Source organism: Chiloscyllium punctatum, chromosome 28 (genome assembly GCF_047496795.1).
Source record: "Chiloscyllium punctatum isolate Juve2018m chromosome 28, sChiPun1.3, whole genome shotgun sequence".
In the NCBI taxonomy this organism is placed as follows: Eukaryota; Metazoa; Chordata; class Chondrichthyes; order Orectolobiformes; family Hemiscylliidae; genus Chiloscyllium; species Chiloscyllium punctatum.
In genome coordinates, this window is record NC_092766.1 from 45,551,799 (window position 1) to 45,566,642 (window position 14,844).

The following is a 14,844-nucleotide window of genomic DNA, read 5'->3' on the forward strand; positions in this document are numbered from 1 at the left end:
AGCTCAACTTGCCTGGAACAGCACAGCTGCTTGCGATTCTCTGCGCGGTGAGGCGAACACGATCATGACAGACAGAGACACTTTGAAATATTCGGCACTATCCCACACCACAGTTAATTCCCCGGGAAGCAAAGCCATATTTCTTTTGTTTTCAACATCAATACAGAGGGGACAGAAACAGCATTTTAACAAAAAAGCTGCAGCGTTGGAGTTGATCTGCAGAAATGGCAGTGGTGGGATTCGAACCCACGCCCCTTTCGAGACTGGAACCTGGATCCAGCGCCTTAGACCACTCGGCCACACTACCAGCCGGCCGCGCGCACCATTTTCTTGCATTTCCAACTGTGCTCTCCAGCATAACAACAGATGCCAAGTCACATGAAAAGGGTTCCTTGATCCCTCTCCGACTCGCACAGCTGCTGGGATGTGCCCGTCTACGATATCAATTTCGAAACAGGTAATGAGAGCCCATCAATCCAGACAAAAATCAATGGTAAGCTGAGTCTATCTTCTCAGACTCCTTTCAGCTCCAAATGTATCTGTGAGAATATATGTTCGGTTATGATTTGGTCAAATAACCACGAGCTGCTTGACATTACTGCAATTTCGATTCTTGCTTTGCTAAATGATTTCACCCATTGCTTGAAACAGGGCAAGTTTCACGTTTACACGGAACATGAAGCACACCGGACTACAGAGAAAATGCACAAAGCCGTGTTCCACATCATACCGTGCAGCGTAATATCAGTCACTGTGTCTGTTTTGCAGAAAAAGAGTCCCAAACAATGTTCTCCACCCTAAAACCGGAGGTCGCATTCCTATTCGAGAACGACAGATCACATTGTGAGCATGCTCTGACCTCGGAGCCAGTTCGAGATGCCACTTTCCTTGCCTTTTACGCTAACCGTGCAATTTGCTGCAGAGATGTTCACTCCTGGACATCAGCCACATGGATACCAACTGAGTTGGAAACCTGTGTGGGAATCGACGAGAAGCGACTCAATAAATTTTGCTCAATTCCATGGTGCTTATTAGAAATGCATTTTCTGTTCACCTCAATCTAAAAGGCAGTTTCTCAACATAGTAACAAAGTCAAAAGGTAATTACCTCACCCCACCCCCATTCCGGAAGAGGTGCTAACTGCCCTTGATTGCTTTTTGTTCTCGATGTGAAGAGCTCTCACGCCTCTGAGTCACCTTCACGTGTCTGGTTGCTGAGTGAGTCACAAAGAAGGAGTTTCTCCAGAGCTGCAACTGCCTGACTTCCCCACTCGACTTCGCCGTTTACATTTTCCTGCTCCTCAGTGATTTCAAGAAAACCAAATGGATGCGATGTCATTCTGTAACCTCTCTGTCGATTCCTCCGTTTCAGTTCCAACGTGTCTTAGGTCTCGGGGCGCACCTTAATACTAGCGACACCATGAAAGCACAGGTCCAGAGGTTCCTCTGAGAGTGTAATTTCTTTCATTGCTGTTGCTGATTGAAAGAGCCACTCAAGTGCGAACTGCTCCAAAACATGATTCAGGACCTCTGGTGCCAATTCTCGTACGTTGAATAACGACAGACAGCTTCCAAACGAGGCCTTTCAGAGACGCCTTTGGGATACATTTAACAGACAGACAAGTTCAGGAATCCGTGGTGCACTGTGACACCAGCGCATCAGCTTCTTCCCTGTCTTTGAACCGAGCCGCCTGCGCAAGGAATGCAAATGCGGTACTGCTTTTCGTGGAAGGATCAGAAGGGGGTAACTACACTCTCAAACAGAATTGCATATGATCAGAACCAGTTTGGATAAAAAACTTTACAATTCTTTGCACAGTCATTAAATGGAATTGCATTACATTTCACTACGCGAGCAGATTTGTTCAAGCAACTTCGAAGGCAGGTTTGCAGATGGGAAAGCAAGCAAGAAAGCACCGTTCTTGTCCATGTAAAAGGCTGCCGATGAAGAACAAAGCAGTTTCTGCCCAGTTTCCAACTGGGGACCTTTCGCGTGTGAGGCGAACGTGATGACCACTACGCTACAGAAACAAGCCGCAGCCGCCCGTCCGGCAGCTCAGGGGCATCCAGCACTGAAAGCTGAAGCCATTCTTCGTTTCACCTTTCTGTTTCCAATAGCTCGTTGTTGTCCAGCGTAATTGACATCTTCAAAACATAAAAAAAAGACACGTGAAATTGATGATAAAATATAGACAAGGATGTGGTCAATGTTTGGACCGTAGGGCGAGGTGGACTAGGCTGGGACGACTTTCCCTGCAGCGTAACGACTGCGACATGATCTAATGGAAGGGTTGGAAACTGAGTATTTACGTGTTTTACCCAAGTTGGGGTGAGTTGAAAACTCGAGAGCATAGGTTTAAGGTGAGTGGGCTGAAATTGACAAAGGACCTGAGGCACATTTCCCACACAGAAGGTTGTGCGTGTATGGAATGAGCTCCCAGAGGAAGCGGAGGAGGCTCAGAATATTGCATGAGTTTCTGGATAGGATGGGTTGAGAGGGTTTGGGGCCAAATACTGGGGAACCGGACTTGTTTATATTTGGCTATGTGCTGAGCATGGACGAGATACACCGAAGTATCTGTTTCCACGCGGTGTCCCCCAAAAACGTTGTGTTGCTTACACCTGCTTTAAAGGATTACTTTTTAGCGGAGCTTGCCGTCGCAGTCTGTGGCACAATCCTTTACTGTGTTCGATGCTCACGGGAAAGGTAGTATTGCGAAACACTGCAGAAAGGAACGCCTTCCTTACTTTTGCTCCGACTGACCATACTCTGTGAAATTTTCCCAGATCCTCAGTTAAGGACTTTTGCAGCTGGAAGTTTCCTCAGAAACGCTGTTAACTCGTAAAGTATTGAGCGAATCGCAAAACAGAAAGCATTTAACACGGAACACAAACAAAGCTGGCATACCTAATGCATTTTCAGACAGAGATGCATGAATGCTAAATGTGAGACAGTCCGAGGGCATGATTTATAAAGTAATCTCACAACTAACAACAGGACAATTCCAAACTACTCTTTCACACATACTGCAGCCTTAGGGAACCACCACTTCCCAGACAATACTGAAAAGAGAGAAAGAAAGAACCTAATAAGAATGGGCCATAAAAAGTGAATTTCACCAATCACAGTCTCGATTAGATTACCTTTCCCTTCCGATGTCTCCAGGACGGAAACGAAGGAAATGGGAGAAATTCAACAACATATCACATCGAAATTCGTTGGAACGATTTTCCCATTGGCCGAAAAACCAAATAACGACGAGTCGAGTCACCCCAGGACTTTGTTTCACAACAGCGATGAAATACCGGTCTCCATTCGGTTCCAGTACAAGCTCAACTTGCCTGGAACAGCACAGCTGCTTGCGATTTTCTGCGCGGGAGGCGAACACGATCATGACAGACAGAGACACTTTGAAATATTCGGCACTATCCCACACCACAGTTAATTCCCCGGGAAGCAAAGCCATTTTACTTTTGTTTTCAACATCAATACAGTGGGGACAGAAACAGCATTTTAACAAAAAAGCTGCAGCGTTGGAGTTGATCTGCAGAAATGGCAGTGGTGGGATTCGAACCCACGCCCCTTTCGAGACTGGAACCTGGATCCAGCGCCTTAGACCGCTCGGCCACACTACCAGCCGGCCGCGCGCACCATTTTCTTGCGTTTCCAACTGTGCTCTCCTGCATAACAACAGATGCCAAGTCACATGAAAATGGTTCCATGATCCCTCTCCGACTCGCACAGCTGCTGGGATGTGCCCGTCTACAATATCAATTTCGCAGCAGATAATGAGAGCCCATCAATCCAGACAAAAATCAATGGTAAGCTGAGTCTATCTTCTCAGACTCCTTTCAGCTCCAAATGTATCTGTGAGAATATATGTTCGGTTATGATTTGGTCAAATAACCACGAGCTGCTTGACATTACTGCAATTTCGATTCTTGCTTTGCTAAATGATTTCACCCATTGCTTGAAACAGGGCAAGTTTCACGTTTACACGGAACATGAAGCACACCGGACTACAGAGAAAATGCACAAAGCCGTGTTCCACATCATACCGTGCAGCGTAATATCAGTCACTGTGTCTGTTTTGCAGAAAAAGAGTCCCAAACAATGTTCTCCACCCTAAAACCGGAGGTCGCATTCCTATTCGAGAACGACAGATCACATTGTGAGCATGCTCTGACCTCGGAGCCAGTTCGAGATGCCACTTTCCTTGCCTTTTACGCTAACCGTGCAATTTGCTGCAGAGATGTTCACTCCTGGACATCAGCCACATGGATACCAACTGAGTTGGAAACCTGTGTGGGAATCGACGAGAAGCGACTCAATAAATTTTGCTCAATTCCATGGTGCTTATTAGAAATGCATTTTCTGTTCACCTCAATCTAAAAGGCAGTTTCTCAACATAGTAACAAAGTCAAAAGGTAATTACCTCACCCCACCCCCATTCCGGAAGAGGTGCTAACTGCCCTTGATTGCTTTTTGTTCTCGATGTGAAGAGCTCTCACGCCTCTGAGTCACCTTCACGTGTCTGGTTGCTGAGTGAGTCACAAAGAAGGAGTTTCTCCAGAGCTGCAACTGCCTGACTTCCCCACTCGACTTCGCCGTTTACATTTTCCTGCTCCTCAGTGATTTCAAGAAAACCAAATGGATGCGATGTCATTCTGTAACCTCTCTGTCGATTCCTCCGTTTCAGTTCCAACGTGTCTTAGGTCTCGGGGCGCACCTTAATACTAGCGACACCATGAAAGCACAGGTCCAGAGGTTCCTCTGAGAGTGTAATTTCTTTCATTGCTGTTGCTGATTGAAAGAGCCACTCAAGTGCGAACTGCTCCAAAACATGATTCAGGACCTCTGGTGCCAATTCTCGTACGTTGAATAACGACAGACAGCTTCCAAACGAGGCCTTTCAGAGACGCCTTTGGGGTACATTTAACAGACAGACAAGTTCACTGTGACACCAGCGCATCAGCTTCTTCCCTGTCTTTGAACCGAGCCGCCTGCGCAAGGAATGCAAATGCGGTACTGCTTTTCGTAGAAGAATCAGAAGGGGGTAACTACACTCTCAAACAGAATTGCATATGATCAGAACTAGTTTGGATAAAAACTTTAAAATTCTTTGCACAGTCATTAAATGGAATTGCATTACATTTCACTATGCGAGCAGATTTGTTCAAGCAACTTCGAAGGCAGGTTTGCAGATGGGAAAGCAAGCAAGAAAGCTCCGTTCTTGTCCATGTAAAAGGCTGCAGTTGAAGAACAAAGCAGTTTCTGCCCAGTTTCGAACAGGGGACTTTCCGCGTGTGAGGCGAACGTGATGACCACTACACGACAGAAACAAGCCGCAGCCACCCGTCCGGCAGCTCAGGGGCATCCAGCACTGAAAGTTGAAGCCATTCTTCGTTTCACCTTTCTGTTTCCAATAGCTCGTTGTTGTCCAGAGTAATTGACATCTTCAAAACATAAAAAAAAGACACGTGAAATTGATGATAAAATATAGACAAGAATGTCGTCAATGTTTGGACCGTAGGGCGAGGAGGAATAGGCTGAGACGACTTTCCCTGCAGCGTAACGGCTGCGACATGATCTAATGGAAGGGTTGTAAACTGAGTATTTACGTGTTTTACCCAAGTTGGGGTGAGTTGAAAACTCGAGAGCATAGGTTTAAGCTGAGTGGGCTGAAATTGACAAAGGACCTGAGGCACATTTCCCACACAGAAGGTTGTGCGTGTATGGAATGAGCTCCCAGAGGAAGCGGAGGAGGCTCAGAAAATTGCATGAGTTTCTGGATAGGATGGGTTGGAGGGTTTGGGGCCAAATACTGGGGAACCGGACTTGTTTATATTTGGCTATGTGCTGAACATGGACGAGATACACCGAAGTATCTGTTTCCACGCGGTGTCCCCAAATAACGTTGTGTTGCTTACACCTGCTTTAAAGGATTACTTTTTAGCGGAGCTTGCCGTCGCAGTCTGTGGCACAATCCTTTAGTGTGTTCGATGCTCACGGGAAAGGTAGTGTTGCGAAACACTGCAGAAAGGAACGACTTCCTTACTTTTGCTCCGACTGACCATACTCTGTGAAATTTTCCCAGATCCTCAGTTAAGGAATTTTGCAGCTGGAAGTTTCCTCAGAAACGCTGTTCACTCGTAAAGTATTGAGCGAATCGCAAAACAGAAAGCATTTAACACGGAACACAAACAAAGCTGGCATACCTAATGCATTTTCAGACACAGAGATGCATGAATGCTAAATGTGAGACAGTCCGAGGGCATGATTTATAAAGTAATCTCACAACTAACAACAGGACAATTCCAAACTACTCTTTCACACATACTGCAGCCTTAGGGAACCACCACTTCCCAGACAATACTGAAAAGAGAGAAAGAAAGAACCTAATAAGAATGGGCCATAAAAAGTGAATTTCACCAATCACAGTCTCGATTAGATTACCTTTCCCTTCCGATGTCTCCAGGACGGAAACGAAGGAAATGGGAGAAATTCAACAACATATCACATCGAAATTCGTTGGAACGATTTTCCCATTGGCCGAAAAACCAAATAACGACGAGTCGAGTCACCCCAGGACTTTGTTTCACAACAGCGATGAAATACCGGTCTCCATTCGGTTCCAGTACAAGCTCAACTTGCCTGGAACAGCACAGCTGCTTGCGAATTTCTGCGCGGGAGGCGAACACGATCATGACAGACAGAGACACTTTGAAATATTCGGCACTATCCCACACCACAGTTAATTCCCCGGGAAGCAAAGCCATTTTACTTTTGTTTTCAACATCAATACAGTGGGGACAGAAACAGCATTTTAACAAAAAAGCTGCAGCGTTGGAGTTGATCTGCAGAAATGGCAGTGGTGGGATTCGAACCCACGCCCCTTTCGAGACTGGAACCTGGATCCAGCGCCTTAGACCGCTCGGCCACACTACCAGCCGGCCGCGCGCACCATTTTCTTGCGTTTCCAACTGTGCTCTCCTGCATAACAACAGATGCCAAGTCACATGAAAATGGTTCCATGATCCCTCTCCGACTCGCACAGCTGCTGGGATGTGCCCGTCTACAATATCAATTTCGCAGCAGATAATGAGAGCCCATCAATCCAGACAAAAATCAATGGTAAGCTGAGTCTATCTTCTCAGACTCCTTTCAGCTCCAAATGTATCTGTGAGAATATATGTTCGGTTATGATTTGGTCAAATAACCACGAGCTGCTTGACATTACTGCAATTTCGATTCTTGCTTTGCTAAATGATTTCACCCATTGCTTGAAACAGGGCAAGTTTCACGTTTACGCGGAACATGAAGCACACCGGACTACAGAGAAAATGCACAAAGCCGTGTTCCACATCATACCGTGCAGCGTAATTTCAGTCACTGTGTCTGTTTTGCAGAAAAAGAGTCCCAAACAATGTTCTCCACCCTAAAACCGGAGGTCGCATTCCTATTCGAGAACGACAGATCACATTGTGAGCATGCTCTGACCTCGGGGCCGGTTCGAGATGCCACTTTCCTTGCCTTTTACCCTAACCGTGCAATTTGCTGCAGAGATGTTCACTCCTGGACATCAGCCACATGGATAGCAACTGAGTTGGAAACCTGTGTGGGAATCGACGAGAAGCGACTCAATAAATTTTGCTCAATTCCATGGTGCTTATTAGAAATGCATTTTCTGTTCACCTCAATCTAAAAGGCAGTTTCTCAACATAGTAACAAAGTCAAAAGGTAATTACCTCACCCCACCCCCACTCCGGAAGAGGTGCTAACTGCCCTTGATTGCTTTTTGTTCTCGATGTGAAGAGCTCTCACGCCTCTGAGTCACCTTCACGTGTCTGGTTGCTGAGTGAGTCACAAAGAAGGAGTTTCTCCAGAGCTGCAACTGCCTGACTTCCCCACTCGACTTCGCCGTTTACATTTTCCTGCTCCTCAGTGATTTCAAGAAAACCAAATGGATGCGATGTCATTCTGTAACCTCTCTGTCGATTCCTCCGTTTCAGTTCCAACGTGGCTTAGGTCTCGGGGCGCACCTTAATACTAGCGACACCATGAAAGCACAGGTCCAGAGGTTCCTCTGAGAGTGTAATTTCTTTCATTGCTGTTGCTGATTGAAAGAGCCACTCAAGTGCGAACTGCTCCAAAACATGATTCAGGACCTCTGGTGCCAATTCTCGTACGTTGAATAACGACAGACAGCTTCCAAACGAGGCCTTTCAGAGACGCCTTTGGGGTACATTTAACAGACAGACAAGTTCACTGTGACACCAGCGCATCAGCTTCTTCCCTGTCTTTGAACCGAGCCGCCTGCGCAAGGAATGCAAATGCGGTACTGCTTTTCGTAGAAGAATCAGAAGGGGGTAACTACACTCTCAAACAGAATTGCATATGATCAGAACTAGTTTGGATAAAAACTTTAAAATTCTTTGCACAGTCATTAAATGGAATTGCATTACATTTCACTACGCGAGCAGATTTGTTCAAGCAACTTCGAAGGCAGGTTTGCAGATGGGAAAGCAAGCAAGAAAGCTCCGTTCTTGTCCATGTAAAAGGCTGCAGTTGAAGAACAAAGCAGTTTCTGCCCAGTTTCGAACAGGGGACTTTCCGCGTGTGAGGCGAACGTGATGACCACTACACGACAGAAACAAGCCGCAGCCACCCGTCCGGCAGCTCAGGGGCATCCAGCACTGAAAGTTGAAGCCATTCTTCGTTTCACCTTTCTGTTTCCAATAGCTCGTTGTTGTCCAGAGTAATTGACATCTTCAAAACATAAAAAAAAGACACGTGAAATTGATGATAAAATATAGACAAGAATGTCGTCAATGTTTGGACCGTAGGGCGAGGAGGAATAGGCTGAGACGACTTTCCCTGCAGCGTAACGGCTGCGACATGATCTAATGGAAGGGTTGTAAACTGAGTATTTACGTGTTTTACCCAAGTTGGGGTGAGTTGAAAACTCGAGAGCATAGGTTTAAGCTGAGTGGGCTGAAATTGACAAAGGACCTGAGGCACATTTCCCACACAGAAGGTTGTGCGTGTATGGAATGAGCTCCCAGAGGAAGCGGAGGAGGCTCAGAAAATTGCATGAGTTTCTGGATAGGATGGGTTGGAGGGTTTGGGGCCAAATACTGGGGAACCGGACTTGTTTATATTTGGCTATGTGCTGAACATGGACGAGATACACCGAAGTATCTGTTTCCACGCGGTGTCCCCAAATAACGTTGTGTTGCTTACACCTGCTTTAAAGGATTACTTTTTAGCGGAGCTTGCCGTCGCAGTCTGTGGCACAATCCTTTAGTGTGTTCGATGCTCACGGGAAAGGTAGTGTTGCGAAACACTGCAGAAAGGAACGACTTCCTTACTTTTGCTCCGACTGACCATACTCTGTGAAATTTTCCCAGATCCTCAGTTAAGGAATTTTGCAGCTGGAAGTTTCCTCAGAAACGCTGTTCACTCGTAAAGTATTGAGCGAATCGCAAAACAGAAAGCATTTAACACGGAACACAAACAAAGCTGGCATACCTAATGCATTTTCAGACACAGAGATGCATGAATGCTAAATGTGAGACAGTCCGAGGGCATGATTTATAAAGTAATCTCACAACTAACAACAGGACAATTCCAAACTACTCTTTCACACATACTGCAGCCTTAGGGAACCACCACTTCCCAGACAATACTGAAAAGAGAGAAAGAAAGAACCTAATAAGAATGGGCCATAAAAAGTGAATTTCACCAATCACAGTCTCGATTAGATTACCTTTCCCTTCCGATGTCTCCAGGACGGAAACGAAGGAAATGGGAGAAATTCAACAACATATCACATCGAAATTCGTTGGAACGATTTTCCCATTGGCCGAAAAACCAAATAACGACGAGTCGAGTCACCCCAGGACTTTGTTTCACAACAGCGATGAAATACCGGTCTCCATTCGGTTCCAGTACAAGCTCAACTTGCCTGGAACAGCACAGCTGCTTGCGAATTTCTGCGCGGGAGGCGAACACGATCATGACAGACAGAGACACTTTGAAATATTCGGCACTATCCCACACCACAGTTAATTCCCCGGGAAGCAAAGCCATTTTACTTTTGTTTTCAACATCAATACAGTGGGGACAGAAACAGCATTTTAACAAAAAAGCTGCAGCGTTGGAGTTGATCTGCAGAAATGGCAGTGGTGGGATTCGAACCCACGCCCCTTTCGAGACTGGAACCTGGATCCAGCGCCTTAGACCGCTCGGCCACACTACCAGCCGGCCGCGCGCACCATTTTCTTGCGTTTCCAACTGTGCTCTCCTGCATAACAACAGATGCCAAGTCACATGAAAATGGTTCCATGATCCCTCTCCGACTCGCACAGCTGCTGGGATGTGCCCGTCTACAATATCAATTTCGCAGCAGATAATGAGAGCCCATCAATCCAGACAAAAATCAATGGTAAGCTGAGTCTATCTTCTCAGACTCCTTTCAGCTCCAAATGTATCTGTGAGAATATATGTTCGGTTATGATTTGGTCAAATAACCACGAGCTGCTTGACATTACTGCAATTTCGATTCTTGCTTTGCTAAATGATTTCACCCATTGCTTGAAACAGGGCAAGTTTCACGTTTACGCGGAACATGAAGCACACCGGACTACAGAGAAAATGCACAAAGCCGTGTTCCACATCATACCGTGCAGCGTAATTTCAGTCACTGTGTCTGTTTTGCAGAAAAAGAGTCCCAAACAATGTTCTCCACCCTAAAACCGGAGGTCGCATTCCTATTCGAGAACGACAGATCACATTGTGAGCATGCTCTGACCTCGGGGCCGGTTCGAGATGCCACTTTCCTTGCCTTTTACCCTAACCGTGCAATTTGCTGCAGAGATGTTCACTCCTGGACATCAGCCACATGGATAGCAACTGAGTTGGAAACCTGTGTGGGAATCGACGAGAAGCGACTCAATAAATTTTGCTCAATTCCATGGTGCTTATTAGAAATGCATTTTCTGTTCACCTCAATCTAAAAGGCAGTTTCTCAACATAGTAACAAAGTCAAAAGGTAATTACCTCACCCCACCCCCACTCCGGAAGAGGTGCTAACTGCCCTTGATTGCTTTTTGTTCTCGATGTGAAGAGCTCTCACGCCTCTGAGTCACCTTCACGTGTCTGGTTGCTGAGTGAGTCACAAAGAAGGAGTTTCTCCAGAGCTGCAACTGCCTGACTTCCCCACTCGACTTCGCCGTTTACATTTTCCTGCTCCTCAGTGATTTCAAGAAAACCAAATGGATGCGATGTCATTCTGTAACCTCTCTGTCGATTCCTCCGTTTCAGTTCCAACGTGGCTTAGGTCTCGGGGCGCACCTTAATACTAGCGACACCATGAAAGCACAGGTCCAGAGGTTCCTCTGAGAGTGTAATTTCTTTCATTGCTGTTGCTGATTGAAAGAGCCACTCAAGTGCGAACTGCTCCAAAACATGATTCAGGACCTCTGGTGCCAATTCTCGTACGTTGAATAACGACAGACAGCTTCCAAACGAGGCCTTTCAGAGACGCCTTTGGGGTACATTTAACAGACAGACTAGTTGAGGAATCCGTGGTGCACTGTGACACCAGCGCATCAGCTTCTTCCCTGTCTTTGAACCGAGCCGCCTGCGCAAGGAATGCAAATGCGGTACTGCTTTTCGTAGAAGAATCAGAAGGGGGTAACTACACTCTCAAACAGAATTGCATATGATCAGAACTAGTTTGGATAAAAACTTTAAAATTCTTTGCACAGTCATTAAATGGAATTGCATTACATTTCACTACGCGAGCAGATTTGTTCAAGCAACTTCGAAGGCAGGTTTGCAGATGGGAAAGCAAGCAAGAAAGCTCCGTTCTTGTCCATGTAAAAGGCTGCAGTTGAAGAACAAAGCAGTTTCTGCCCAGTTTCGAACAGGGGACTTTCCGCGTGTGAGGCGAACGTGATGACCACTACACGACAGAAACAAGCCGCAGCCACCCGTCCGGCAGCTCAGGGGCATCCAGCACTGAAAGTTGAAGCCATTCTTCGTTTCACCTTTCTGTTTCCAATAGCTCGTTGTTGTCCAGAGTAATTGACATCTTCAAAACATAAAAAAAAGACACGTGAAATTGATGATAAAATATAGACAAGAATGTCGTCAATGTTTGGACCGTAGGGCGAGGAGGAATAGGCTGAGACGACTTTCCCTGCAGCGTAACGGCTGCGACATGATCTAATGGAAGGGTTGTAAACTGAGTATTTACGTGTTTTACCCAAGTTGGGGTGAGTTGAAAACTCGAGAGCATAGGTTTAAGCTGAGTGGGCTGAAATTGACAAAGGACCTGAGGCACATTTCCCACACAGAAGGTTGTGCGTGTATGGAATGAGCTCCCAGAGGAAGCGGAGGAGGCTCAGAAAATTGCATGAGTTTCTGGATAGGATGGGTTGGAGGGTTTGGGGCCAAATACTGGGGAACCGGACTTGTTTATATTTGGCTATGTGCTGAACATGGACGAGATACACCGAAGTATCTGTTTCCACGCGGTGTCCCCAAATAACGTTGTGTTGCTTACACCTGCTTTAAAGGATTACTTTTTAGCGGAGCTTGCCGTCGCAGTCTGTGGCACAATCCTTTAGTGTGTTCGATGCTCACGGGAAAGGTAGTGTTGCGAAACACTGCAGAAAGGAACGACTTCCTTACTTTTGCTCCGACTGACCATACTCTGTGAAATTTTCCCAGATCCTCAGTTAAGGAATTTTGCAGCTGGAAGTTTCCTCAGAAACGCTGTTCACTCGAAAAGTATTGAGCGAATCGCAAAACAGAAAGCATTTAACACGGAACACAAACAAAGCTGGCATACCTAATGCATTTTCAGACACAGAGATGCATGAATGCTAAATGTGAGACAGTCCGAGGGCATGATTTATAAAGTAATCTCACAACTAACAACAGGACAATTCCAAACTACTCTTTCACACATACTGCAGCCTTAGGGAACCACCACTTCCCAGACAATACTGAAAAGAGAGAAAGAAAGAACCTAATAAGAATGGGCCATAAAAAGTGAATTTCACCAATCACAGTCTCGATTAGATTACCTTTCCCTTCCGATGTCTCCAGGACGGAAACGAAGGAAATGGGAGAAATTCAACAACATATCACATCGAAATTCGTTGGAACGATTTTCCCATTGGCCGAAAAACCAAATAACGACGAGTCGAGTCACCCCAGGACTTTGTTTCACAACAGCGATGAAATACCGGTCTCCATTCGGTTCCAGTACAAGCTCAACTTGCCTGGAACAGCACAGCTGCTTGCGAATTTCTGCGCGGGAGGCGAACACGATCATGACAGACAGAGACACTTTGAAATATTCGGCACTATCCCACACCACAGTTAATTCCCCGGGAAGCAAAGCCATTTTACTTTTGTTTTCAACATCAATACAGTGGGGACAGAAACAGCATTTTAACAAAAAAGCTGCAGCGTTGGAGTTGATCTGCAGAAATGGCAGTGGTGGGATTCGAACCCACGCCCCTTTCGAGACTGGAACCTGGATCCAGCGCCTTAGACCGCTCGGCCACACTACCAGCCGGCCGCGCGCACCATTTTCTTGCGTTTCCAACTGTGCTCTCCTGCATAACAACAGATGCCAAGTCACATGAAAATGGTTCCATGATCCCTCTCCGACTCGCACAGCTGCTGGGATGTGCCCGTCTACAATATCAATTTCGCAGCAGATAATGAGAGCCCATCAATCCAGACAAAAATCAATGGTAAGCTGAGTCTATCTTCTCAGACTCCTTTCAGCTCCAAATGTATCTGTGAGAATATATGTTCGGTTATGATTTGGTCAAATAACCACGAGCTGCTTGACATTACTGCAATTTCGATTCTTGCTTTGCTAAATGATTTCACCCATTGCTTGAAACAGGGCAAGTTTCACGTTTACGCGGAACATGAAGCACACCGGACTACAGAGAAAATGCACAAAGCCGTGTTCCACATCATACCGTGCAGCGTAATTTCAGTCACTGTGTCTGTTTTGCAGAAAAAGAGTCCCAAACAATGTTCTCCACCCTAAAACCGGAGGTCGCATTCCTATTCGAGAACGACAGATCACATTGTGAGCATGCTCTGACCTCGGGGCCGGTTCGAGATGCCACTTTCCTTGCCTTTTACCCTAACCGTGCAATTTGCTGCAGAGATGTTCACTCCTGGACATCAGCCACATGGATAGCAACTGAGTTGGAAACCTGTGTGGGAATCGACGAGAAGCGACTCAATAAATTTTGCTCAATTCCATGGTGCTTATTAGAAATGCATTTTCTGTTCACCTCAATCTAAAAGGCAGTTTCTCAACATAGTAACAAAGTCAAAAGGTAATTACCTCACCCCACCCCCACTCCGGAAGAGGTGCTAACTGCCCTTGATTGCTTTTTGTTCTCGATGTGAAGAGCTCTCACGCCTCTGAGTCACCTTCACGTGTCTGGTTGCTGAGTGAGTCACAAAGAAGGAGTTTCTCCAGAGCTGCAACTGCCTGACTTCCCCACTCGACTTCGCCGTTTACATTTTCCTGCTCCTCAGTGATTTCAAGAAAACCAAATGGATGCGATGTCATTCTGTAACCTCTCTGTCGATTCCTCCGTTTCAGTTCCAACGTGGCTTAGGTCTCGGGGCGCACCTTAATACTAGCGACACCATGAAAGCACAGGTCCAGAGGTTCCTCTGAGAGTGTAATTTCTTTCATTGCTGTTGCTGATTGAAAGAGCCACTCAAGTGCGAACTGCTCCAAAACATGATTCAGGACCTCTGGTGCCAATTCTCGTACGTTGAATAACGACA

The 14,844-nt window shown here is 46.1% G+C and overlaps 5 non-coding genes across 5 annotated transcripts; all 5 read right to left on the reverse strand.

Moving 5' to 3' along the window:
* Positions 1 to 225: 225 nt before the first annotated feature.
* trnal-cag (transfer RNA leucine (anticodon CAG)) lies at positions 226 to 307 on the reverse strand. The gene has a single exon. It is a non-coding gene; the product is annotated as a tRNA-Leu (tRNA).
* Positions 308 to 3,553: 3,246 nt separating this feature from the next.
* On the reverse strand, positions 3,554 to 3,635 carry trnal-cag (transfer RNA leucine (anticodon CAG)). Its single transcript has one exon. It is a non-coding gene; the product is annotated as a tRNA-Leu (tRNA).
* A 3,231-nt stretch (positions 3,636 to 6,866) lies between these two features.
* Positions 6,867 to 6,948, reverse strand: trnal-cag (transfer RNA leucine (anticodon CAG)). The gene has a single exon. It is a non-coding gene; the product is annotated as a tRNA-Leu (tRNA).
* A 3,231-nt stretch (positions 6,949 to 10,179) lies between these two features.
* trnal-cag (transfer RNA leucine (anticodon CAG)) lies at positions 10,180 to 10,261 on the reverse strand. The gene has a single exon. It is a non-coding gene; the product is annotated as a tRNA-Leu (tRNA).
* A 3,246-nt stretch (positions 10,262 to 13,507) lies between these two features.
* On the reverse strand, positions 13,508 to 13,589 carry trnal-cag (transfer RNA leucine (anticodon CAG)). The gene has a single exon. It is a non-coding gene; the product is annotated as a tRNA-Leu (tRNA).
* Between the last annotated feature and the right edge of the window lie 1,255 nt (positions 13,590 to 14,844).